The following is a 26,621-nucleotide window of genomic DNA, read 5'->3' on the forward strand; positions in this document are numbered from 1 at the left end:
ATATATATATATATATATATATATATATATATGTGCACATACATGTCTACACATGGGTATATGTATATTTCTGGACATACATGCTGATATACATATATATCCTTATATATTATATATGTGACATACGTATACATATGCATACCTATATGTGGGGTACATTCAGACATCAGGTCCACAATCTCACAACACCTTCCTGCACAGCTGCACTATTCTGCCTTGCTACAACACAGACAGGTGCCACATATGGACACGGCCTTACATTAGTGGGGTATATGTGGGACCTGATTGCAGGTAACCCTATTACACACCTATGGCATTCTGGCATGCTACATTACAGATTCACCTGAGTATCCTGCCAGTAGTGGGCCTTGGCTCCCACATGTCCATCATAACGGCATTACTTCCACCACCAGCTATTGGCCAATTAATATACATACTTCCCATTACACAACACACACTATGATGTCTTACATCTCGTCTGTCACTGCAGACCTGCACAATTAACAGCTATGGCCCACTACCCACAGGGACAGACATTGTTATCCATAGCAGTTGTTCAGTTGAACATCTGATGGCACATATAACTCATTACACATCATCTATCCCATTATGATGGACCAGGTACTACATTCTAATACATGTACATATACTTCACATACCTGTAGTGGGAATGATGTCTTTATGAATGCCAGCTGGCTAAATGCCTACCTCTTCAGCTGTTAGTTTGATGAGCTTTAGGGTTTTTTTTCCGCTTTCGCCTTTGCTTTCTCTCGCTCTCTCCCTCTCTCTCCAGTGAATGGATTCAGCTGTGCTGAGTAGATAGCAGCCTGGCTTTAGTATGTGATGCCCTTGATCAGGTGATGGCCTCTGCACCAATCAGTGTCCTACACTTGCTAACTGCATTCAGCTTGCTGTGTAGTACTTCCAATTACCACTGTCATGGCAACCACCTACTATAAATCCCTACATCATGTGGGCATGGTCCCTTTACCTTTCCTGTGTGATGGAAATCCTTCCTGTGTGTGGGCATCAGTGCTACAGACAGCAGGTAGCAATACCTCTTACAGGAGGACCGACACATTCAGACCAGCTACATATTTGTAGGAGGTTCCAGAACTACAGACACAGTATGAGTAGAGTTGTATTATGCTTTGTATAGTACTGATGTTACAGGGTCTGTGTGTACATACTAATTTACCTTGGAATGCAGTTTGTATGCATAGCTCTCAACTGTGGGCCTATCCTCTTGATGGTCAGAGGTGTGCCTATCATGTTTTGTCTGTCCACCACACAGGTCTTGTGTCAGATTTTTCACTGGCAGTGTGTGTGTTGAGTGCTATCAGTACATGGCTACATCCATTTATGTTTCTAACCTCAATTCCCTGACTAAGGGTATGTTGCAGACTATCCTGTAACACCAGCAACTTGCTTAGTGTATGGCAACAGTTTTCCACATATGGGCCTGCGTTCCAGCCTCTGTCCTCCACCTGCATACCAAGCTTTGCACATATGACATGCTGTCAGGGGTTGTTCTGTAGTGGACTGTGAGTATATCACACTGCCATTGCTGCCATCAGTCCACTGCTGTTGTATCCCCCACACATAAAGTGGGGCTGGGGCCAAATATGTGTGGGCTTCACCTACACAATATATGTGTGCCCTTATGCACTCCAGAGGCCAGTGTATGTAACAGTGGTATATGGCCCTGTATTATTGACTCTAGGAGGGTGCACCATAAATGACCTAGGCTGTTACAAAATGTGGGGGTATCAGGGGTTCGCTGCCATAAGGTATCTGGATGTACAGTACTGTATACTTCACCTATATTTACATTACTTACATAAATTGGGTTAATGCAGGCCTACTGCCTCCTGCCATACAGACTGTTCTGTTTGTCAGTGTGCTTGTGATGGTGTCAGTTTTGCCTTGTGGTGTAACAGTTACATCCCATTTGGTCAACTGAAGTCTTTACCACCTAGCGATTTTGTACGGAGTGTGGATAGAAGCTGCTGAACTATACACCTGCATTACTTACTGCTGATTGTTTGGTATCCTGTGGCCCAGTCTGTCTTTACTATTGTACAATTTGAAGGGCTTGGGCTGGACAGCAACAGTTGTGAACCTTTCCAGACTACTGTATTAGTATAACTGTTTCACAGTTGCATTACTCTGTTTATATGGATGTCAGTATCTGAACAGCTACAAGACATGGCATATAGAATTGTAATAGTACACAAATAAAGGTTTTCCATTTCTGCAAACCTGTGTGTGGTGTTTTTTCCTATGACCTCTCTGTGGGTATATGTTGCAGTCAATGACTGTCATTTGTATGGGTGGTCCATACAGTGTCTAGTTGTTCAGGTGTTAACTGTAGGTATAGTGGCTTTCCCATATTGTGGCACCTTCTACATATGTAGTACATATCTCTGCATTGGTATATGTACACATGTATATCTGTATATCTATATATATATATATATATATATATATATATATATATATATATATATATATATGCATATCTGTATCTGCATATCTGTGTCTGTGTATATGTAACCTGGGGATGTTGATAGCTTCCACATTTTACATTTCTTATGGGAGGCAGACTGTACTGCATGATATGTTACCAATACCAGCCTGATATCATACAGGTGGGATGTAGTACTGTTAACATCCTGTGCCAATGTCATGTCAGGTCCTAGTTATGGGATCTGCAACACTTGGTAGTGTATTTCAGGGAAGACATGTTTGGCTGTGGGGGGCATACCTATTCATACAAGACGTATATTGTTTGGGGCCTCTTAACCCCATTAATGGTGCATGTGGACATATATGTTTTTGTTAATCTACCATTGCTATCTACAGATGTATGGCCATATATACCTATATATATATATATATATATATATATATATATATATATATATATATATATATATATATATATATATATCTGCATACATATATATATATAGCTATGTCTGTATATACCTACATAGGTATATATCTGTGTACATATATGTACCTTGCTGTGTATATGTAGACATATAGGTGTAGACATATATATATGTGTCGATGTAGGCATTTGCATGCATATATGTTCATATATATTTCTATATATGTATATTTTTCTAAATATATATATATATATATATATATATATATATATATATATATATATTCATGTATAGATATGTTGTATCTGTTTAGATATTAATATATTTGCACACGCACATACATCTAAATGTTGGTATACATTATCTGTATTGTTGCATGACTGGGCTGGATGATATATTTCTGAAAGCATCAGGTTTATGTATATCTGGCATGGCTTAGTAGTAAATCACTTTGTCTCTGGTATACAGGGCTCTGAGTTTGAGCCTTGCAGTGGTTGTTTATTTTGTTGCTAGGCAGAACACTGGCCATTGGATACAGAGTGATTAAGGCACTTTAAAGCAGTTGTAAGAGGGTTTGCGTGGGTTTACGCAGAGGTAAGCACTGCTAACGTCTGGTTACAGTTTCTTATACTCAGTTAGCTTCTAAATTGCTTAATCTGTGTAGGCAGTGCTTACCCCTGGGCAAACATGCTTAGACCCGCTTATTGCTGCTTAAAAGTGCTTACTCCGGCTTACCCCTGTGCTAATTTCTTTAAAAGAAAAGAAAAAAGGGTTTATAGGAAAGTGGTGAAAAAGGGGCACAAAGAGGGAAAGACAGTAGGGAAAATGGCTAGGAATGTGCAGGAAGGGTGTAGGGAAGGTCCATAGCTGCCCATTTCTTCTACAGCAACAGCTGTGCATATACACTGAATTGAGAGGTAAATTTGGACACTCAAACACCTGGGAGAGGGGTGAGGACAACAAAAATAAGTTGTGATGCCAATTAGACTGGATTACATATTTCTAGTGGACACATGTGCGAAATGGACAGCTATGTATGGGGCGAGATTTTTTTGTGGGAACAGATTGCCGTTTTTTTTTCAGGTGAGAGTGGGATGTCAGAGAGGGGTAGTAGGCATATTTGGGGATGTAGGTTGGGTAGGTTAACAGACAAGACACACAAAACACCTACAGGGGTGGTATATGGGTATATGACACGTGGGGGGTAAACACCTTAATGGGGAAGGGTGTTGAGATATCAGAAGCCCACAAGCCCCCTAGTGGTAACAGTGGGACTGAGGTCCCCACCCATGGGCATTCACCACTGTACCTTCACAGCCCCGAAGGTGGCTGTGCTGGGGGCTGAGCCGCAGAGCCAGACTAACTCTCTAATCATGACACGTGGCCCTCGAGCTGGTGTAGAAGATCACTGAACAGCTCATTGATCACTCTACGCACCATGACCCTGACCTGGCAATGGGTGGTAGGTGCCTGTCCGTGCCCACTCCCAGTGGGGGCGAGCCCCATCCCCTGAGGTGGTTTGACCCAAAGGTGGTGCAGGACTAATGGACAGGGTGGTCTGGGGTTGGGCTCCAGACATGGTGATGCCCGGTGCCACAGCCAGCTGAGGTGGGACAGGTGGGTCCACTGTGACCAGCCTTCCCAAGTGTGCTATAGTGTTTAGATTTCATCATCATATATGGGTTAGTAATAGTCAACATATTCCAGGGTTAGGTATAACAGCATTCATCGATATTTCCATTAACCCTGACACCAGATGCGGAACAGTTGCATAGCAAACAAAACGCATGCATATATGGGACCACAGTGGTAATAAGAACAGCATGCAGGTACACTGATGGCACAGTGCCAACAATTTTGGAATAATTCAATATGGCACATGCATGGGAACTATTAAAATATTTATCAAACAATTAGACATTATCAGAGTCAGTACATACCAGTTGAGGTGGGTATGTTAATTATTGTTGGAGATAAGGTGGGGGGGAGAAAGATGTCAATTAACAAGTAGTATATTCCTGTAGTCCACATTACTTTCCTAGTCAGTGCTATCTGTACCTTACAAGTCTTACTACACTACCCTATAGCCTTATTGTGGACAGAGATATGGCTGTCATCATCATTACACTTGAACTGGTTTTACCTGCAGTATACACCTCTTACCTGGTATACCTGTGGAGGGAATGTTTGTTAACACCTGCACAGACTCTGGCCATGTGTTGACCACATGCTGGTGTGCCTGGGCATATTTAGAATGTTGCCCTCTTCCACTTTTAGTGACTTGACACACACATATACATGCTTTCCTAAACAGTTATATTATGTAGCACAGTGTGGGTGACAGTGACCAGTGATACTTTATTATCCAGAGAAACTGCAACACTCACAATCCCCTACAATACCAGGGTGGACAGTACCAGTACAGGTTATATTGGTCTGTATTTCTCAGCTCAGTGTTCATATCCAATGTACCTGTGGGAGCAATGTTTGTTAGCACTTCCTGACTGTTGTCACACAAAGTTCCAGATTACACATTAGTATTATGCACATATATCTCACTCTGTTACTGTACACACTGTGGTCACAGCTTGGCAACATAGGAGTGTAGATAGGGCATACTTGAAATATTACTCTCCTAACAGTTTTGGGGGTTGCTACCATGACAGGTGTGTTCTCATGATGTTTGACAATCACTTGTATTCCCTGTTTGCTGGCTACACATTTGTCATCATCCCACAGACTTACCAGGGGGACAGGGGCAGGCAGCAGATATGGGCACATATACTGGACATCCTGGCCTCATGTGTACAGTTGTGGGGTATGAATCTGTTTACAGTCTAATTCCACTCCCAGGATTCAGATCATGGCTGTCTCTGCTACACCTTAAACACTGTACATCACAGTTGTGTCTGCTATATTGATATTGCTGTATATCTCCAATCTGCTTTCTGTCTTATTAATCCCCTGTGCTTATGCATTCTGACCTTGTATAACAACATTCTTATACAAATTTCCTAGACAGTTATATGTTGTAGGACAGTGTGGGTGACATAGATGTGTAATACCTCATTATTCAGAGCAACTGCATATCATTCTTGTATTTCTGGGCACATCGTTGGTACCCGACAGACCTGTGGGAGGAATGTTTATTAGCACTACCTGAATGTTCCCACTCATAGTACCAGGTCTCACATTACTATTATGCACATACATCTCACTCTGTTACTGTACACACTCTGACCACAGCTTAACAAGTTGGGGTGTAAATGGGGCATACGTGGCTTCTTAGTGACATAAGGTATTGGGGAGTTGCTAGTGTGACAGGTTTGTTGAAAGAGATGTGTGTCAATCAGTTGTATTTCCTGTTTGCTGCCTATATGTCTGGGATCATCCCACTGATTTCCCAGGGGGACAGGTTGATAGGCAATAGATATGAGACACTTTAATAGACATCCTGGACATATCTGTACAGTTGTGGGGAATGATTCTCTATGCAGACTACTACCACTGGCAGGATTCAAACTGTGGCTATGTGTGCTAAATAAACAACAGTTCACATCTCACTTGCATGTGTTATTCGGTTTTGTTGTCTGCATTTTCCCTGTTTATTGTCTATGTGTCTCTCAGTTGTACTAAATGACCTCTGGGGATTACACCTGTCATATACAGGCATTCCTACACATTCAATTTATGGTGCATGGTGTGGGTAACAGTACTTAATGCAACAGTACTATTACATGATTGCAAATCCACATTATCATATGATACCAGAATATACACATGCAGTCTAGCAGTTAGACCTGTTTTGTCAGGATATTACACTTTTATTGATATACAAACAATATGAGACTGTTCCTGCCATATTCTCTAGTGTATGCAGTACTTGCCTTGAACAATGCAGGTTTTTATACTAGCAATTAATTTACTACTACTTTTATTTTTATTTCCTATAACGGTAAAAGCATGAGTATTACTGACCTGCCTCACGTCGCAACCTCGCCAGATGGCTGATGTGGGCTTCCTGGTTCGCGGCCCGCTCTGTTGCAGCTGTGGGGGAAATAAGAGGAATATTTAGCCATACCTATCCATGATATCCCTGAGCTGGCAATTATTACACAGATATTGGGGTGATACTTACACATGTCTGGCACATCTCCTGATGCTCTATCCTCTTGGAGCAACTCCTCCAAGAGGTCCCCCTTCTGTGGTTTCAGGTCAGCATAGTGGTGCCTGACCTGCTCACCAGTTCGGGGTATGCCAGTGACACTGGTGAGGTCGCAGGCCTCTGCCTTATATTGGGAGCCCTGGTAGTGGCCCTGCAGCAGTCTCTGTGCATGGTCTTTAACTAGGAGTCCTACCATGACCTTGGACTCCTGGATGTATCAATGCTGTGCCTGGATGCGCACTCCTTCTCCCCTTACTGCCATAGTGCCTGCAAGGGGAAGCTACAACCAGTTATGAGATGTATTCCTGCCTCTTGGGTTTAAGTAGGGCTGATTTCCCACACTTTTCGGTGATTGGCCGGTTTTGAAAAGGCTAAGCTATGGGCTAAACTGCTTACCTAAGGCTGGCATTGTTGAAAGGGATATACCACTGGGCACAATGAGTTAGCTGGTCTACACATTGCTCACACCTCCTAAGCTGGCCTGTGCAATGCATAGCATTGCTTACATTAGACTTTCATTATAATGCCTTTTTGGCATTGTGTTATTATTCATTACACCTTATATGTATGCCTGATCTCCCTGATTGATGTGTACGTACACTCTGTGGGGTCCTTGTGTTTTATTGGGGACTTCAACACTCTATTACAATTACACCTCATTTCTGGGCTTACTGCTGTACTCCAGTTCACATATTTATGTTATGTAGTGGGTTATGGCACATATGGCTGTATACAGGTGCCTTTCACAGGTACAGTTTGGTTATACTATGGTGAGGACTTGTTTGCTACTACCTCATTCTTTTGTACTTCTGTGATGGCTTGGTGGATAACTACTGGGACTATGGTGTATATGGTCCTGGGTTTCAGACGTGCATGGCTGTTTGTTTTGTTGATGGGCAGAACAAGGCCCATTGGATACAGAGTGATTAAGGCACTTTTGGGCAGTTGTAAGCGGGTTTGCACGACGGTAAGCACTGCTAACTTGCCGTTACATCTGCTTAGAGAGAGTTAGCTTGAGAATTGCTTAGCCACTGTAGGCATTGCTTACCACCATGCAAACAGGGTTACACTCACTTACTAGTGCTTAAATATGCTTACTACTGCTTATTGGTTCTTAGACCTGCTTACTAGTGCCTTATTCATTATTACACTGATACCTCACATGTGCATTTACTACAGTTCTCCAGTTCATAAATATATGTTATTTAGTGGGTTATGCAACAAAAAATATTGGTCATAACGTGCCTTGCCATGTAAAATGAAATGAGCTGCACTGGGACTCGAACCGGGAATGCCAGCTCATTAGGCGAATGCTCTGCCCACTATACTAATGCTCGGCTGCTTCATTTGCATATATCTTCCTTGTTATCCTCTTCAGCCTTTTAAGCTTATTTACCCGTAACTAAGTGATGGGCACACCTGTGCACCTACGGTTAGCTGTAATCGGATGTTTAAAAAAATATATATTTCTTCATTTTATTTCTATATTCTGTTGCTGTTATACACAATGGGGACTGTTGTTCGGAATATGCAGTCATCTGTGAGCGGTCTCGCTCATTGCATTCCCCTATCTGCTGTTCTACATTGCGGGGGTGTGTTTATTCTGAGAACACTGCTCTCAGACACGCCCCCTGCACTCTTACATGCTCCGTGTAAGCCTAGGAGCTCGGGCAGCATGCATCATTAATATGCATGGTGTGCTGTCGTCCTGCTCCTAAATGGTCACGTCCGTGCAGGACTAAGCTAGTCCTGCATAGAAAATTAGTAAATCCGGGGGTCTGTCTTGCTTTATGGCTTTCTTTAATATATTTTGTACTTGACTTCCATGATATTAGCTTGTTATAGCTGTTTTTAGTACTATTTTTAAAGACTGCAAAATTAAAATGTTTTTTAATACTTTTCTCCCTGAGCTTCAGCTGAAAATGGGCTCCTCAGACTTTCCTGGTAATCAAATGGCAATACATAAATAAATAAATAAATAAATAAATATAAAGATATATACATATATATTAGTTTCATGTTATATTCTCTGCTTTTGGTTTTATATTGTTTAGTAAAACGAAAGTAAATGGGGGGCTGCACCCCCCACACCCCCCAGTGTGGGGGAGGGTTGTGCCCCCCACACCCCCCATAACTATATATATTAACTCCATGGTCACAATACAGTGGGGAAAAGGAAATATTCCTTTTATTTGCCTTACAGTGCTCTATACACTGCCAGTACTAATTGCTAGTCAAATGAACTGTCAGTCAAATGAAGTGTCAGTGAAATGAAGTTTCAGTCATTTGGTCCAACTAAAATGTTTATCAGTCAAATGAGCTTTCAGTCAAATGAAGGTAACCTATATATATATATATATATATATATATATATATATATATATATATATATATATCGATGTAGATAGATATATATGGATGTACTTCAGTAGATCGAACATATTACAAGTTAGAGCCAAATATGGCCGGGACCACATGTTCGAACTTGTAATAGTTCGAACACTGAAGGAAGAAAAAGAAAAAACAAAAAAACAAACAAAATTAAACTGCTGTAGCACCCCCACACCCCCTTACTTAAATATACCAACTCAGCGATCGCACTACATTGCGGAAATGGGAAATCTTCCCTTTCTGCTCTGTACGCGGATCTCAATTCAGTCTGTTCGAACCTTTAAATGTTCGAAGTTATGGTCTCAGCCATATCGTCTTCGAACATTTAAAAGATCGATCTACCAAAGAGGACCCGTATATATATATATATATATATATATATATATATATATATATATATATATATATATATATATATATATATATATATACAGAAGATATAAAAAGTTTACACATCCCTGTTAAAATTCCAGGTTTTTGTGATATAAAAAAATAAGACCACAATAAATCATTTCAAAACTTTTCCTACATTTAATGTGACCTATAACCTGTACAATTCAATTGAAAAACAGACAAATCTGTTAGGGGAAAAATATAAAAAATAAAAAATGTACAATAATGTACAATATTCTGGTTGCATGTGTGCATACCCTTAAACTAATACTTCATTGTGTGTGTACACCCTTAAACTAATACGTTGTTGAAGCACCTTTTGATTTAATTACAGCATTCAGTCTTCTTGGGTACACACCTGCCATCAATTAAAGAGACTCTGATTAATCCCAAATAAAGTTCAGCTGTCCTAGTAGGATTTTCCTGACATTTACTCAGTTGCCTGCTACAGCAAAAGCCATGGTTCACAGAGAGCTTACAAAGCATCAAAGGGATATCATTGTTGAAAGGCATCAGTCAGGAGAAGGGTATAAAAAAATTTACACAACATTGGATATACCATGGAACACAGTAAAGATAGTCATCAAAAAGTGGAGAAAATATAGGACAAACGAACACCATCCCCACAATGAAGTATGGTGGTGACAGTATCATTCTTTGGGGTTGCTTTTCTTCAATTGGGACTGGGGCTTTAGTCAAGGTGGAGGGAATTATGAACAGTTCCAAATACCAACCACATTTGGCCCAAAACCTTCAGTTGTCTGCGAGATACTTGAAGATGAAGAGGAATTTCACCTTTCAGTATGGCAATGACCCCAAGCATACATCCAAATCAACAAAAGAATGGTTTCATCAGAAGAAAAATAAAGTTTTGGAATGACCCAACCAGAGCTCAGACCAAAATCCAATAGAAAATCTGTGGGATGACCTGAAGAGGACTGTGCACAAGAGATGCCCTCACAATCTGACAGATTTGGAGCTCTTTTGCAAGGAAGAGTGGGCAAATATTGTCAAGTCAAGATGTGCCATGCTGATAGACTCCTACCCAAGAAGACTAAATGCTGTAATCAAATCAAAAGGTGCTTCAACAAAGTATTAGTTTAAGGGTGTGCGCACTTATGCAACCAGCTTTTTGTACATTTTTTATTTTTTATATGTTTTTCCCCTAATAGACTTGTTTGTTTTTTAATTGAATTATACATTTTATAGGTCACATTAAAGGTGGGAACATTTTTTAAATGATTTATTGTTGTTTCATATTTTTATATCACAAAAACCTGGCATTTTAACAGGGGTGTGTACACTTTTTATATCCACTGTATATATACATTTATATATATATATATATATATATATATATATATATATATATATATATTCACTTTAGAAGCTCAAAATACTGAAATATTGAAATTCAGTATTTCGAGCCCATAAAGTGGAATCCTGAAAAGAACGAAAACTCAGAAGAGCGAAATTCAAAATCTTGCATACCAGAGATTTTGAATTAGCGCTTCTGCTGTACACAAACACACACCTTCCAACCCGCACACAAACACAAGCTCTGTCCTACATAAAAACTATATATATATATATATACTGTACTATATATATATATATATATATATATATATATATATATATATATATATATATATACTATCAATATATATAAAATGAAAATTGTGTTATTAAAGTTGCTTATTAATACCCCTTTGCTAATGAATGTACCCATTTAACCTCATGCTCTACCTTACAAAATAAATCAATTAATTTAATTACTTAATCAATTAATTGATTAATTAATTAATTAATCAATTAATTAATTAATTAATTAATGCATGTACTTATTAGTAATGCAAAGATTAAACTCCTATGTTTGGAAAAAGATACTTGTTGATAGCTTCCCTCACATGCAATTCAATTGTGACAGCAATTAGGGGGCTGCTTAATGATTGTCAAGCAGCACCTAAGTGCTATTATGATCAGGTCTTGCACTAAGGACTCACAGTAGACACAGCTAGCCAGCAGAGAACAGCAAAAGGTAATCTATCTACCATCCATGCCTTTCAACTGTCTTAGAGTTTGTCTCATATTATTACTCTGTCTCATCTAATTTTTTTTTCATTTTCTGGCAAACTACTGAGACCAATAATCATTCAAAATGGCAGATAGTAGGGTTTCATACTTCTTGTTCAGAACATGCATATTAGTGCAAACCATGTTGTTCTGTGTACTATTCTTCCTGACCTCCAAATTCACCCTTCTCTGTCTTCTTCTGCTTATTCCAAAGCATATTGTCAGTCCTTCATCTGTTTATCCGTATTATATCCACTGCTTCCGTCTTGTTTTTCTTCTTTAGCTTTCTTTTTACTTGCTATTATTACTTGTTCTTAAGGGAATAATAGCAATATTTAACAAGTGTTCCTAATCTTCCTCACCCATTATTTTTGAATTTGTCCAAAACTATTAAGCAAATAAGCTTTCAAAGCTAGTAAAACACTTTGTGCTCTAACCTTTTTTTTTTCTCTAACAGGTAGTACATGGAGCAAAAAAAGCTCTGTGCACTATAATGAATTGCGATCAGGGGTCCGATCATAATACTTATTCTGTGTTTTTGACATGGATGCTAGGCTTTGTCTCTCCAGCTTCATTATTGGTGTGAATTTCCATAAACTGGTTATGATGAAAGACCCAGTCATAATCCCCTGTATTACACACTAATATCAATAATGCATAAATTGTAATCATATATTGATTCCAAAATGGTGGTCGACTAGTGAACAGCTTATGCACAGAGCTCCTCACCTCAACTACTTTTTCTAAGACACTACACACTTCGAAAAGAGCTACTTTACCTTCATCTCTTCGGTAATTGCATCACCTTCGCAGTGGGAAAAACTCAAAATAGACTTTCATCATCTCTGGCTCTTCCACAGTGTTATTTCCACAAGTGACTCAGGGAGGCCTGCTCCTACTTGAAATACCTCTAACTCCACATGGCTAAACAGACAAAAACAACAAATGACTCTATTACAATGGATACTCAAACAATAAAAGCCAAAGCCTCAGCAATTTTTTCACCTGAAAAAGAAGTCCTTTCAAAAAGGCAGAGAACAAACAAACAAAATGCGGAGCCTATCAAAAGTGATACAAACAGTAAAGAAGACTCTAGCTTCCACATGGATGAGTTGAAGCAGGCCCTTCAGCCCATCCAATCTGCCATACAAAGCTTCTCGGAACAACTTTCAACCATAGGTAAATCCATCAATCAAATTGTGGACAGAGTAGACACACTTGAGCAAAAAGTACAATCTAATGAGTTCCAATTACAATCCTTATCAGATGATCTGCGTGCCAAAACAACCTCTTTATTAGACCTACAGACAAAACTTACAGATCTAGAAGCTAGAAGCAGACGTAATAATATATTAATAAGAGGTCTCCCAGAGAGCTATGACAGTCAAGGCTTACTTGCTATAACAAAACAAATATTTGAATCACTTCTTCACCCAGAAGGGGAAAAAAATATCACAATTGAGAGAGCCCACCGTGCGCTTCATAAAAGACAAGATGCCTTAGCTCCTCGCCAAATATACACAAGACTACTGAATTTCCAGACAGCTCAACAGATTTTATATGCAGCAAAAAAAAATAAAAATTTCCTGTGGAACAATCACAAATTAACTTTTACACAAGATCTACCCATCTCCATTAAGGAGAACAGACAAAAACTAGCTCCGTTTTGTTCAGACCTAATTAAAAGAAGCATCAGATTTCAAATGCGTTACCCAAATACTCTGATCTTTTCTCAACATGAAACTAAATATACTGTAACCTCCCAAAATGAAGCAAAAGAGATCTTCCTTAAAATATTTAACAAAGTTCCTGATCTTGGATAACTTCATAATCTTCCAGTACAAGCGTTTCAGCAGATTTACACCTCATATGCTTAATTCACTCACCGGAGGCTTCAGGGACATCGTCACTCTCTAATTCAGCGTCAACATTGTCTGTTTAACAGGTTTGAGACTGTTTAAAACAGTTAAAACATCCTTTCTTCTGTTCTAAGGCAGATCCACGTGTCAAGCAAGGAACGCATCTTCGTCGCGAGGTTTCCAGTGGGACTTCTTTTGCTGGGACTCTTGAAGTGTACGCTCGCTAGGTCTGTTCTCCTTCAATCGCGCTTACAGCGCTGTACATAATAAAAAGGTCCTGCTTACTGTGTTCGGATCCCCTGTATATAGTTTAGGTTTGCAAACAGTTTTTATTGCTGGGACACTCCAGTTACGCTAAATGAGGACCATGATGGTCTGTTTGACCTCCTTGGCCCCATGTTGCAAAAATCATATAAAGTAAAGGCATAAACACCTTCACTAACAAATACACAATTCACATAGAAACATAATAGATGTCAGGAAGCGTTGTTTAGTTCTGACTGTAGCAGGATGTTACACTATAATTAACTAAACAAACTCATATTTATAGCAAATCTTGTTCATTTGTAATAATCAGCATATGGATACACTTACACTGTCTTTCTGTTTTATTGAACTGGCTGCAGTTTACAGTTAGAGAAGTATCCATATAGAGTTGGGAATTAAAGAAAGAAATAAGGCTTTGTGTGTCAATTGCTAATGGGGGCAGGGTGGCCATGGAGTCTGACATAAGGCTGTAAAACAAATTTAATGATTTAATTTAACTTAGCTGGCAGTAAAAAGTTATGAAGGGGTTTTAAAGACCACTTAAACCTCAATCAGAAGTGCTTAAACCTGGTAAATGGTAAACACAGAGAGAGGGAGGGTCTCAACAACACAACAAGACTCTTAGTTTTAAATTAGCTCTGCTATTATCAGAGTCTGTTCATTGGAAATACCTTTTTGCCCAAACAACACCACAACTACTTATACTGTTCAGCTCCTTAACCATTTACAACTTCTGTTATACTGTCAGATTCACTAGTATCAGGTTCTTGTATACGATGAGCTTAATAAGGCTTTAGTGTTATGCCAATTCTACAATTTACCTGTTGTGTGTGAAATTCCATAAGAAATGCTACTACTTGTAATAAGTCTGTTATATATGGTATTCATAGATTTTCATTTCTCACATACATTAAGCTTAAGCGTTTAGGCTTACAAACGTATGTTTATTTACACAAGGTCATACTTACATGACATACTAGTAGGTGTAGCATTTACATACGGATGCTGTATGTGCACTGTAGTAGGGATCTAGTTTGATAACCCTTTGGATGAGAATTTTTATGTATATATGTATAGAATTGTTAGGGTTTTCTTTTGTTAGTTTATATACTTCTTCGCCTAAGGGGTTCAGGTGGGTAGGCACCGGGGCATGTCAGAAGGAGTATTTTGCTACTTCCTCCTCTACATCCAAACTTTTTGCTGACACAGATCTGATACGGTTCTCCATCTCCCTCTCTGCCTATTGCAAGCACAAGGCAGTCTCTTTCCAACACACATTATTTTACTCATATATTACATTAAGTCTCCAAATATATAATGTTTCCTTATACCCTGTTAGTTTTTAACATACATGAGTTGGGCCGTTGACTCTTGGAATATCAAAGGCTTACAAAATACTGCTAAAAGAAAACTGTTTCTCCACCTGGTTTTTAAATCCCAGGCTAATATCAGTTTTCTCCAGGAAACACACCTATCTGAAAATGAATGGGAGAATATAAAAAATAGAAAATGGATCAGGTCCATAATAAGTGCTGGTGATAGCACAAACTCGAAGGGGGTGGCCATTATAATTAAGAAACAATTCCAGGAAGCTATCAATGAATATAAATCCGATACAAACGGCAGATGGTGTTATTTCACCTCTACACTCCCAGATTCCTCCAAACCAATTCTGTTCTTGAACCTATATGGTCCTTGCTCTCAACAACAAACTTTTATTTTAGAAATTTATAACATACTAAACTCATTTCCAAATTACTTATTCATAGTAGGTGGGGACTGGAATGTGGTAATAGACCCTAGCCTAGATCGCACCAGCAAATCCTCCTCTTATAACTTCCAAGCTTCTATAGCCTTAGAGGAACTTATCTCAGATTTTAATCTTGTAGACACTATCACTTTTAGTAATATTTCTACCAAAGAAAATTTATATACCTTCTACTCTAATTGTCACAAATCTTGGTCACGTCTAGACTTCCTTCTAATTTCAGACCCCCTATCTAAATTTAAAAATACTTTTAATATTGAACCCAGATCTCTCTCTGATCATGCAAAAATCTCTCTTAAAATTAGATTCAACACCCCTGATTTTACCTTTGCTAACTGGACCCTTAACAATAACCTACTAAATAATAAAGATGTATTAAATAAAATTAATAACATGTTGTTGGTTCTCGACATTAATCTTACAAAGTCCCTAATCCCTCCAGACATTCAATGGGCGGCTTGTAAAGCTGAAATGAGAGGTTTTTTGATTAGCAAAGCTTCCTTTCTTAAAAAACTCAACATTAAAAAAGAAAATATTCTATCCTTTAAACTCTCATCTTTAGAAAAAAGTCAGAGATTATCTCCAGACCCAAAAACTGAAGTACTGATCAATTCTACGCGCAAAGAACTACTTGAACTTCACTCACAGAATTATTCCCTACAGGAACAAAAATTTATAGCAACATATTCTGAATGGGCTCAAATCCCCTCAAGAACTTTGGCAAGAATATTAAAAAATAATAACGGTGCTCCCAGAATATCCACCCTTCACTATCAAGGGAAAATTTACAATTCAGATTCTGAAATAATACATTTATTCTTTGAATTATTTTCAGATATCTATAGTAGCAATAAACGCGATACTCTCAAACCCCAGATGGAGTCTTTTCTTAATTCCATTAATTTCCCCTCTCTTGAACCTAATCAAGTCTCTCTCTTATCTGCCCCATTTACCATTCAAGAAGTCCAAGACATCATAAACAACCTTAAAAGAGGCAAATCTCCGGGCCCTGATGGCTTCACTACTAACTTCTACAAAGCTTTTTGCCCAAAAATATCCTCCATCCTATTGAAAGTCTTTAACTGTATCATAAAGGAGGGTATTACTGACATACATTGGAACAACTCAAAAACCATCTTACTATTAAAAAATAAACAAGACAAAGCAGACCCACACAATTACAGACCAATTTCGTTAATAAATGTTGACATTAAGATTCTTGCTGCTATTTTAGCTAATAGATTACAAAAGATACTTCCGTCTTTAATTTCCCCTGACCAAGCTGGTTTTATGAGCAATAGACACACATGGGATAATACCCTAACTTTGGATTCCCTAATACAATTTACCAAAAAAGACAAAAACCCAATATATGCCCTAACTTTGGATGCCTCTAAGGCTTTTGACAGAGTCAATTGGGACTTTTTGTTTGCTACCTTGTCCCATTTCAATATACCTAAATCCTTCTCGGATATGATCAGAACACTTTATACAAAGTCTTACACATACCTTTACATAAACAAACAGAGATCCAAGCCAATATTGATTACTAATGGAACAAGACAGGGTTGCCCACTTTCACCCTTTCTCTTTAACATTTTTATCGAGTCCTTCTTTTTATATATCACGCAGAATACTCACCACAACATCCCTAAAATCCTAAATACACATGTTGCACTATCAGCTTTTGCAGATGATTTAAATCTATACTTCCAGTTTCCCAACTCAGACCTACCCAAAATCTTTGATGCCATCAAGTACTTCTCTGCCGCATCAGACTACCTAATTAACAATAAAAAATCACATATTTTCCCAATTAATCCCAACTCCCACAAATCTTTCTATTTCCCTGAGTCCTCTTTCCAAATAACATATAACCTTAAATATCTAGGTATCCATTTTGAACATAACCAAGCTTCCATGCTCCAAAATAATCTACTAAAAACATGGTCCACCATTCAGCAAGATCTACAAAGATGGAAACTTATGAATTTAGCTTTCTTGTCCAAAGTAGCAATAGTGAAAATGAATGTCTTACCCAGACTCTTATATCAATTCAATGCTTCGGATATGGTAGTCTTTAATAACTTCTTTTCCAAAATTGAAAAAGACCTAGCTAGGTTCATCTGGTTCCCGAAGTCAGTTAGGATCTCTTACTCCAAATTAACCTATCCTAAGGAGAAAGGGGGTCTAGGCCTTCCAAACTTTCAACTGTACTACAAGATTATCTGCTCAAACAGAGTCTGGTCTATTTCAAATTTTAGCAGCAAAAATCATACCCACTCTCCATCCTGGTTAAAAATCTGGCATCACCATATTATCTCTAACAAAATTAATCCTCAGGCTATTCCATTCCTATCCACTTTTTCTATAAACAACTGTAACCTAGCACATTCCCTGAAACATAAAATCAGGCTTTTCCAAAAACTTATTAAAGACATCAAACTGGAAAATATTCTACCCCTTCTCCAACCACTCCATCATAATCCAAACCTCAAAATCAATAATGTAATGTTGGACCTTACTAAATTTCCTCTCATCAAGGATCTCAATGTATGGGACATCCTCAAATATAGGTCAAAATCTCTTCCTGTGCTACGGTTAATTCTTGGAACCAATAACAAATACACAGTTATTCTTCGACAACTAAGAGAAATTATACTTGCACAACATTTCAATCTTTCTCCCAACCCTCAGGAAATTAACAAACTAGTTGAAATTATATCTGTAATATCGAGCACTAAAAAAACAATTTCATCCTCTTACAAACTATTGAATACTTTGCTATACAACTCAAACTGTCTCTTCTCCAACTATTGGAATACCGTTGGTTCTCCTATTACAGAGGACCAAAAACTCTCAGCTATAAAATCTACTTTAGAACTCTCCCTTTTTAAAAAACTCTTATACACCCAACTGATGCTAAACAATAATTCCTACTACACTCCTGTAATACTTAATAAATTTAACCCCAACTCATCCCCCTCGTGTACTTGTTGTCCCCATCCGAGAGCGGATCTATTACACATTATGTGGTATTGCAACCACTCTTACAAACTCTGGTGCTCTCTAAAAGTTCGTTTACAAAAAATGGGTTACTACACCTCCACCCTTTCGTGGGAAACAGCCATTCTCCATATTCCTACCTCCAAATTATCTAAATTACAACTCCACATTTTAATTATTCTCTGTTCACTTATTAAACTATACATCACTAAAAATTGGTTAGATCGCACCAAACTTAGTTGGAAAGGTTTCAAAGAGATGGCTTACAAACACATTTCAGCTCATAAATTCATTATAAAAGGCCCCAAAAAGAGAGCTTATTTTGGTAAACTATGGAAGAAACTTATAGATTTGATTCTTACTGAATAACTTCCCATTCATATTTTGAGTACAACAGGTATCCTTATCCCTGTTAATTTATCGGAGAACCACTGTTAACCCAATTAATATTATATTTTTGCAATACCACTGCAGAGGAAGTGTAGCACATTTTGTTGTAAATATTGTATATAATTGTTTTTGGTTAAATTGATTACAATGCTCTCATCGTGCTGTTCCTTTCCTTCTCATATGTATCACTGCTAAACTATGTGGTAACTAATAATACTCTGTAATTATTCATTGTTGCATTTTAATGTGCATAACTGTAATGTATTTCCTTTCTCAGTATGCATTGTTTCATATTTTGAAAAATAAAAGAAATATTTGAAAAAAAAAAATTGTAATCATATAGTGTGTCATTAAGAAAATGTAATAATGACAGGTTGCACAGCTTTGTTTATAGCCTAAGGGTATGCAGTAAGATAGGTCTTACTGTCTGGCAGCTGAGTGGCCTGATAATGTTCAACTTGGTACAATTAGTTTCCATAACTGAATAACTTTCCTTTCTGTTTTACATAAGTGTGGGAACAATAAGAGTATGTATCACTGCTTAGATGCATAACTGCAAAGTACAGCACCACAAGTGTAAATACCAAATTAACTGACTGTCAGGCTGAGCAAATGAGAAACAATTGGCAGAGGAAGAAGCAGTAACAATCAAGCAATATCAATAACTATATTATTATTACTATTATTATTATTATTATTATTATTATTATTATTATTATTATTATTATTATTATTATTAACATCATTATTATTATTTCTTATGCTGCTTTCGTGTTGCTGAGAATTCAACCTGCATCTTCAGTGAAAAGAATTTTATTAAAATATAGTATTTTTAGAAATATGAACACAATCATCAAAATAAACATCAGCCCCTGATCTCCTGCCATAATCAATATGTATAGCCCATCCAAACAATGCTTCCTATCATACAAAATCGTACCCTCAAAAATAAATAAATAAAAATTTTATTGTGATGTACCCTTTCTGGGCCAGTAATCAAGGAGCCTGAATGGTCACCACTGACACCAGTGGGGGACATTCACTTGGAACAAAAATAGATACAAACATTATTTCCAGATGCAGCTCTCTGCATCAAGCACAATTTCCCTTAAGAGCACACAGGGAACACATTCAGTTGGGAGGCTGGGTTTTCCTCTGTCTCTCTCCAGGCCACCAATAAGACTCCCGATTGGTACAGCTGTAGAGCTGAGTCCTCAGCCGAGTGTACAAGCCAAGTCTTCCACCACTCTCTCTGTGAAACCACTATTCTGTGTTCCTGCTCCAAGCAGATGACACACACACTCTTTGAGATTTGATTTGCACACACACACACACACACACACACACACACACACACACACACACACACACACACACACACACCTGGGAAAGGCTGGCACAGAATTACTTGCTCTGCTACCCTTTGCCCAGACTGTACATTAGTTACTACCACCAGACACCCCAAAGCCAGCTACTCTAAGGATCTTACAAGGGTACCCTATTATACTGAGTGAAATTAATACTAATACTAATACAAATGGTAATGTGGACCAAACAGCAAGGTATTCAGGAGTGGCCACAGTGTCACAAATAAATATAAGTACTCTCAAAGGTTAAAGTACTCTCTAAAGGACCAGCCACAATTAAAAGTTTAAATATATTTAATAATAAACAGTAAAGGAACTAGAAAATACTAAATATTAAAAATAATTCAGAAACATATATTCACATAGATACAGAAAAACAGTAGTTAAACAATCTCACTATATTTTCCTGACATTTAAATAATTACTATTCCCTGGGTATTTAGTAAAGCAAGGCAAGATGAAGTAGATGAGTGGTCTTCCTTCTTTATCAGGTTTCAAAAACAGTCTGCTCTGAGACTTCAGTCTCATTTAGTATTACAACATCATTTATTGTGCTGGATTACAGAATGATATCCCATACACCTGGTCATCTGACTTCTGGTTCCCATACTATCCCTGTTTACTAGAAACTAAACCAGAATTTCACACATTTGTGTTACCTTACACACCTAGAGCTTTGTTAAGATTTGTTGCAGTTTCTGGAAGTCATAAAACAATTTCAAAGTTCTACCTTTCAGAGTAGCAGTTAGTTCACCCCCCAAAGACAATACAGAAGCATTTCTAATAAAGAATTGTTGTTTCTGTCTGCATTGAGACCTGTTAGATACAGTCTTTATAGCCTAAATTAAGTAATTTAATTTCAGGATATTTTTCTAAAAGTTAGCTGGGGCTGAACGTAATCTCTTATCTTCCAGTATCCTCTGTTATGATATTAATTTTAACAGTTATAATACAGTCTAACGTACATGTGTATTTCTTTTTTCTGTGCAGCAGGACCCACTGTTGGTACATTTTTAACACAAGCCACTTAAGAAATGCATTTTCAACACAAGCACCTGTACAAATCAGTTTGATATATGAATGAAATTTTAAAGAACTGGACTTATCACCACACTAATACTGACTATTTTTTACCTGGATATGCAAATGACATATAATTCTTTGCAAAACTCCAGCTAGGTATGCTAGCATATGTTACATATCACTGCCCTACTTCTCCTGGCATAGCTGGCAATACCTCATATCATCATAGTTACAATAATGAAAACATTAAACACAAAGTAAACAGCTTAATTCATAAGAACAGAGTGAAAAAGATTCTCAGGTGAGTTTCTTCACCCAGTTAGCAAATGTAAAAATAAAATAAAATTCTTAAATAAGAAAATTCTGCATCCAGAATCATACATATATTATGGATGAAAACCTTGAACAAGCTTTACTGTTTGTTTTAATAATATACAAACCTATGTTCTGCAAACTACCCTCTGATATTCAAAATGCACTCTGACTTTCCCCTGCTTCATTTAAGTACAAACTATAGGATCTGTGTAAGTTAAGACTTCAAAGAAAATACTTTAATACCAAGTCCCTTCTCCATTGATAGGGTATCTAATACTAATTTGTTCATGCATGTTTCATACAAAGCTTAACACATAAAGCATTTCTGTTTAACCTTCTTTTGCATACAAAGCAATTCACCAGAATATCCATTAAGCAAAGGACTAAATGAGGGCAAGTTATCCAATAAAAAAAGTTGCCATGTGAGCTAGTAAGCTTTATGTAGTATGAATGAAAAGGTAGGTAATGGATTAATGACAGTTCAATGCATAATCAAAGAACATATGCATGAACTGGATAGACAGATAGATAGATAGATAGATAGATAGATAGATAGATAGATAGATAGATAGATAGATAGTGTGCAGGGGATGTGGGAATCATTGTCAGGCCAAACTTCTGCACCACCAACTGTGCTTCTACATCACTATCATCATCATCATCAAAGGCTGATAATCTGACATCAGGTAAGACTTCCACAGTGCCACTCCCAGGGTCACCTATGATAACAAGCAATAAAAATAACAAATAGAAAAGGGGGAATAAACAAACAGAAAAGGGGGAATAAAACTGATCACATATTTATTTTCCTTATACAAAAGTTATGTTAAACTTTAACAGATGGTAAAGCAGCACAATCTTTACCCTCATATAGACCTGAATCTACCTTATATACAGTAGAAACAAAAAACATATGTGTGCTTACCATGTGTAGGTGAGCTGGCAGTCTGCAATCAAGAAGTGTCTGTATGTAAGCAATGGAAAGGAAAGGAGTCTGCCTAGTATCACAATGGAAATGAAACAAGAAAAAGAGAACAATCACCTTCACAAGTGCAGATTAAAAATGTTCTCATACAACAATTTAATGAACGGTTTGATTCCCCCAACCCCAAAGAAAGCTCCACTATTTCTGTATGACTGTAGTCTGACTCAAAATTATCACCGTCTCTCTCTTTCTCTTTCTCTCTCTCTATATATATATATATATATATATATATATATATATATATAAAGGTTTGCTTGTGACAGTCTGGGTCTGTCATCCATGTCTGCACCAATGTCAAGAATTCTGTTGGCACCCTCTGCCAAGTTATCTGAATCTCTAACAGTGGACAGGAACTCTTCTGTTTCAATTAGTGGTGATTCAATAGCAGGACCATCCCTCATAGCCACCTGTTCCTGAGCAATTACAGTGGCCCTACAGCAGGCAGAGGTTATCATGTCACTTGTCCAGTGTCATATCTGGGAGTTAGTTCTCCCGTTCCCTTCAATGGCATTAATGTCATTGACCACCTGGTGCCATATTTTGTCTCGGGCAGATTGGTTATATCTACCTCTCTATAACAGAAAAACTCCATGATGAAGTAAGGCCTGGATAATTACCTTATTTTTTGCATCACTATATGGTGGCTTGAGGGGTACACATTTCTTCTTGGGTGCCATATCCCTGTATGAAATAATGTAGGAAACAGACACACATAATTACATATATAATACACAGACAGGATGGCTGTGAGCTCAGTTGTGTGCAACTGCATATATCTAAAATGTGCACAAACTCACTATGACTACACCCAAGTTAGGACTCCCCAACAAACTATAGATATTTCAAAATCAAATATCAGCACTGATCTATAACACTTCTCTGCAGCATTAACAAATAAGAATTAATATGTAGCAGTAGAAATGTAACGCTAAACTATTATAACTAAAATATCCACTGCTGCGGAGGTCAGTCAGGTAAAAATCTACAAATGGAACATATTTTTTTTCTTTTTCTGCTAATACAGATAAAATGCCAGACCTTCCTACATAGTTACAAGACAAACATCTGCAATAACTGTGCAAACATCAACTGAAATACAAAATCAAAAATTGTCATCTAGCTTTCAGTAGCATACTTTTAGTAATGCAGACAAAGAAAAACATACAAGATAACAAAATTGCTTTTCAGCAGTCACTGCAGTTCAAATACTAATGTTAAACTAAAGCATTATGTAAGAAATAGCAACATACATTGACAATACAGCAGTGTAGAAAAAAAGATTTTCAGCAGTCATTGCAGTTCAAATACTAATGTTAAAATAAAGCATTATGTAAGAAATAGCAAAATACATTGACAATACAGCAGTGTAGAAAAAAGATAATTCTCCCAAAGTTTTGTTTTTCTTACCATATCAAGCTCTCTGCTTCAAAATAGTCTCCTCAGTATGATACAAGGGCATTTGTTACACAATTAACAGTACATAGTGCAGAGTCAGATCTGTGAGCACTGTGGGGATGCAAATGAGGTGTGACATCAGTGACATTCCTGAATACCACAATCTGCACTATATGTAGGAAATAGAAACATGGTGTAAGGACCTATAAACATGGTGTAAGGACCTATATGAGTACATGCACATGCTTTAGCAATGCAAGGACAAACACTGAGAAGTGTTCCCTGTTAATGGCCTGCAGGTGTCTATGATTACTCTGACTGCAGAAACTATCAGCTTTCACAGTCTCCTCTCTTTGATGCTCACCTACTGACAGCATGTCAAGAAAAAGAGACTTACCAAAAAGTCTGAAAGTACATTGAGTGATTTAGGAAAGTGACAGTCCTAACATTCAAATGCTGGCTTTAATGATCCTAGTTACTGCCCCTTAGTAAGACATGTTGTTTATATTCAAGGGAGTACTTCAAGGATTGGTTAACATAACATAAGGTAATAAAACAGAGGTAGACACTGTTATGAAAGCACTGCTCACATGAAAAAAAACTTTGTATAATAAATTGTGGTTTGTATTCCTAAAGCCAGCTCATTTCTTTTTTACACTGTTATGAAAGCATAGATAATGGAATGAGGCATCATACAGAAAGGCGTAGATGGGTATGTTAACTGTTTGCACTATCCCAATCATCCAGACATTTACTGTCAGATGTGAAAGGACAACTTTCATAACTTTCTGTTGCACTTTCAATGAGACTAGATACAATATCACATTATCATTGCATCTAAATTATTTTCCTCTTTGCTAATATATGTCTTTCACTGTGGTAGCTCTTGGAAATACTGTTAAATGATTGCTTTTAAGATCCTTGTTTGAGGGTTCTAATCCATACGGGTCTCAGTTGCAAGATAACAAACTTGCTTAAACATGTGAAAAGTATATTTAAAGTATTTGATCTACCTTTCTTTTTTTCCATGGATCATTTGCATGGCATTTGGCATTGCTCACCATAGACTGGTAGTGTTCAGTAGCATTGAACTGAAATTCACTTCCCAAGGTGAAAACTGACATATTTCAACTTTCATCAATAGCCCAATGAAGACTGGCACTGCTGCATTTTCCTCAGCATTCTGAACAGTACTGAGTGAAGGAATTAACGTTGTCACACTCCTACCTCTATGGCATAATGTGTAAAGATTTTGAGATTAGAGAAACCGTGCAAGTGATGCAGGGATCAAAACCTGTTCTCAGATCATTTTACTGAGGGAGTTCATTCAAAATCTTGACACTCATTTTGTTATATGAATGTTTTGATGTGGGAAACTCAAGTCAGGTCAGTATTGACAAAAAGCAACAGGCAGATAAGTAATTTGAAATAATGTAAATATTAATTGTGTGTGCTATATGAACAATGAAAACACTTCTGCTCTTCCCTATCCTCATCTCTGTTCCCATGGCATTAGATGAAGTCATGATAATTTAACACGTATGTGGTAGTACTTATGTGCCAGTAAGCTATGAAACAGCTAAATGTATCACTGTAATACAGTACTAGCTGTGCTTATTGCTACATATGCAATGTGATTCATTTCATGTGTTTGCAAGCTGGTATTCCCCAAATGCTGTTTGAATGCTTCTAATAAATATTGTTTTCTACATTTGCATGCCACATTGCAAAATTCACTTTCATGCCTTAAGGAAAAAAGTGATTCATTTAGTTTAGGCTGCCTTAGGTAGCACAAACCAGCCCATTAGGATTTTGTGGCTGCCAGTAGTCTGGATAGTACTGATGGAAGAAATACACATGACAGGTAACTTTCTCTGTGGCACAAGGTGTAAGTGTAGTCAGATTAGAGCTAAAGGACATCTGATGCATGGTTCAAACCTATTTAAATGATAATTTTACAGAGGGTTGTCTGTAGACATATTTTACCATATTTTCCATACCATTCTTTTGTTTAAAAATCAACAGTTCTCACTATTGCTGACATGTGATCATTTGTGTGTCCAATTTCACATTATGTGTCATTAACTACACGTCTGATAATGTGCTCCACAAAGTACATGTCTGATGCTGCTAGATGTGAGAAGGATGAATGCTTCATTTGGATGAACTTCTTGCTCCAGTCATTGCTACATATACCTATGCATTGCATGTCATTTACTTTCCACTTTTTTCTCCATTATATGTTTATTTTCTAATGTCTTCTCCATTTCTCTCTGCTCAGCAGTGCACAAACATGGTTTGCTGTCTAAGGAAAAATGTGAAAA

Source organism: Protopterus annectens, chromosome 1.part0, assembly GCF_019279795.1.
Source record: "Protopterus annectens isolate FY-2018-M chromosome 1.part0, PAN1.0, whole genome shotgun sequence".
Taxonomy (NCBI): domain Eukaryota; kingdom Metazoa; phylum Chordata; order Ceratodontiformes; family Protopteridae; genus Protopterus; species Protopterus annectens.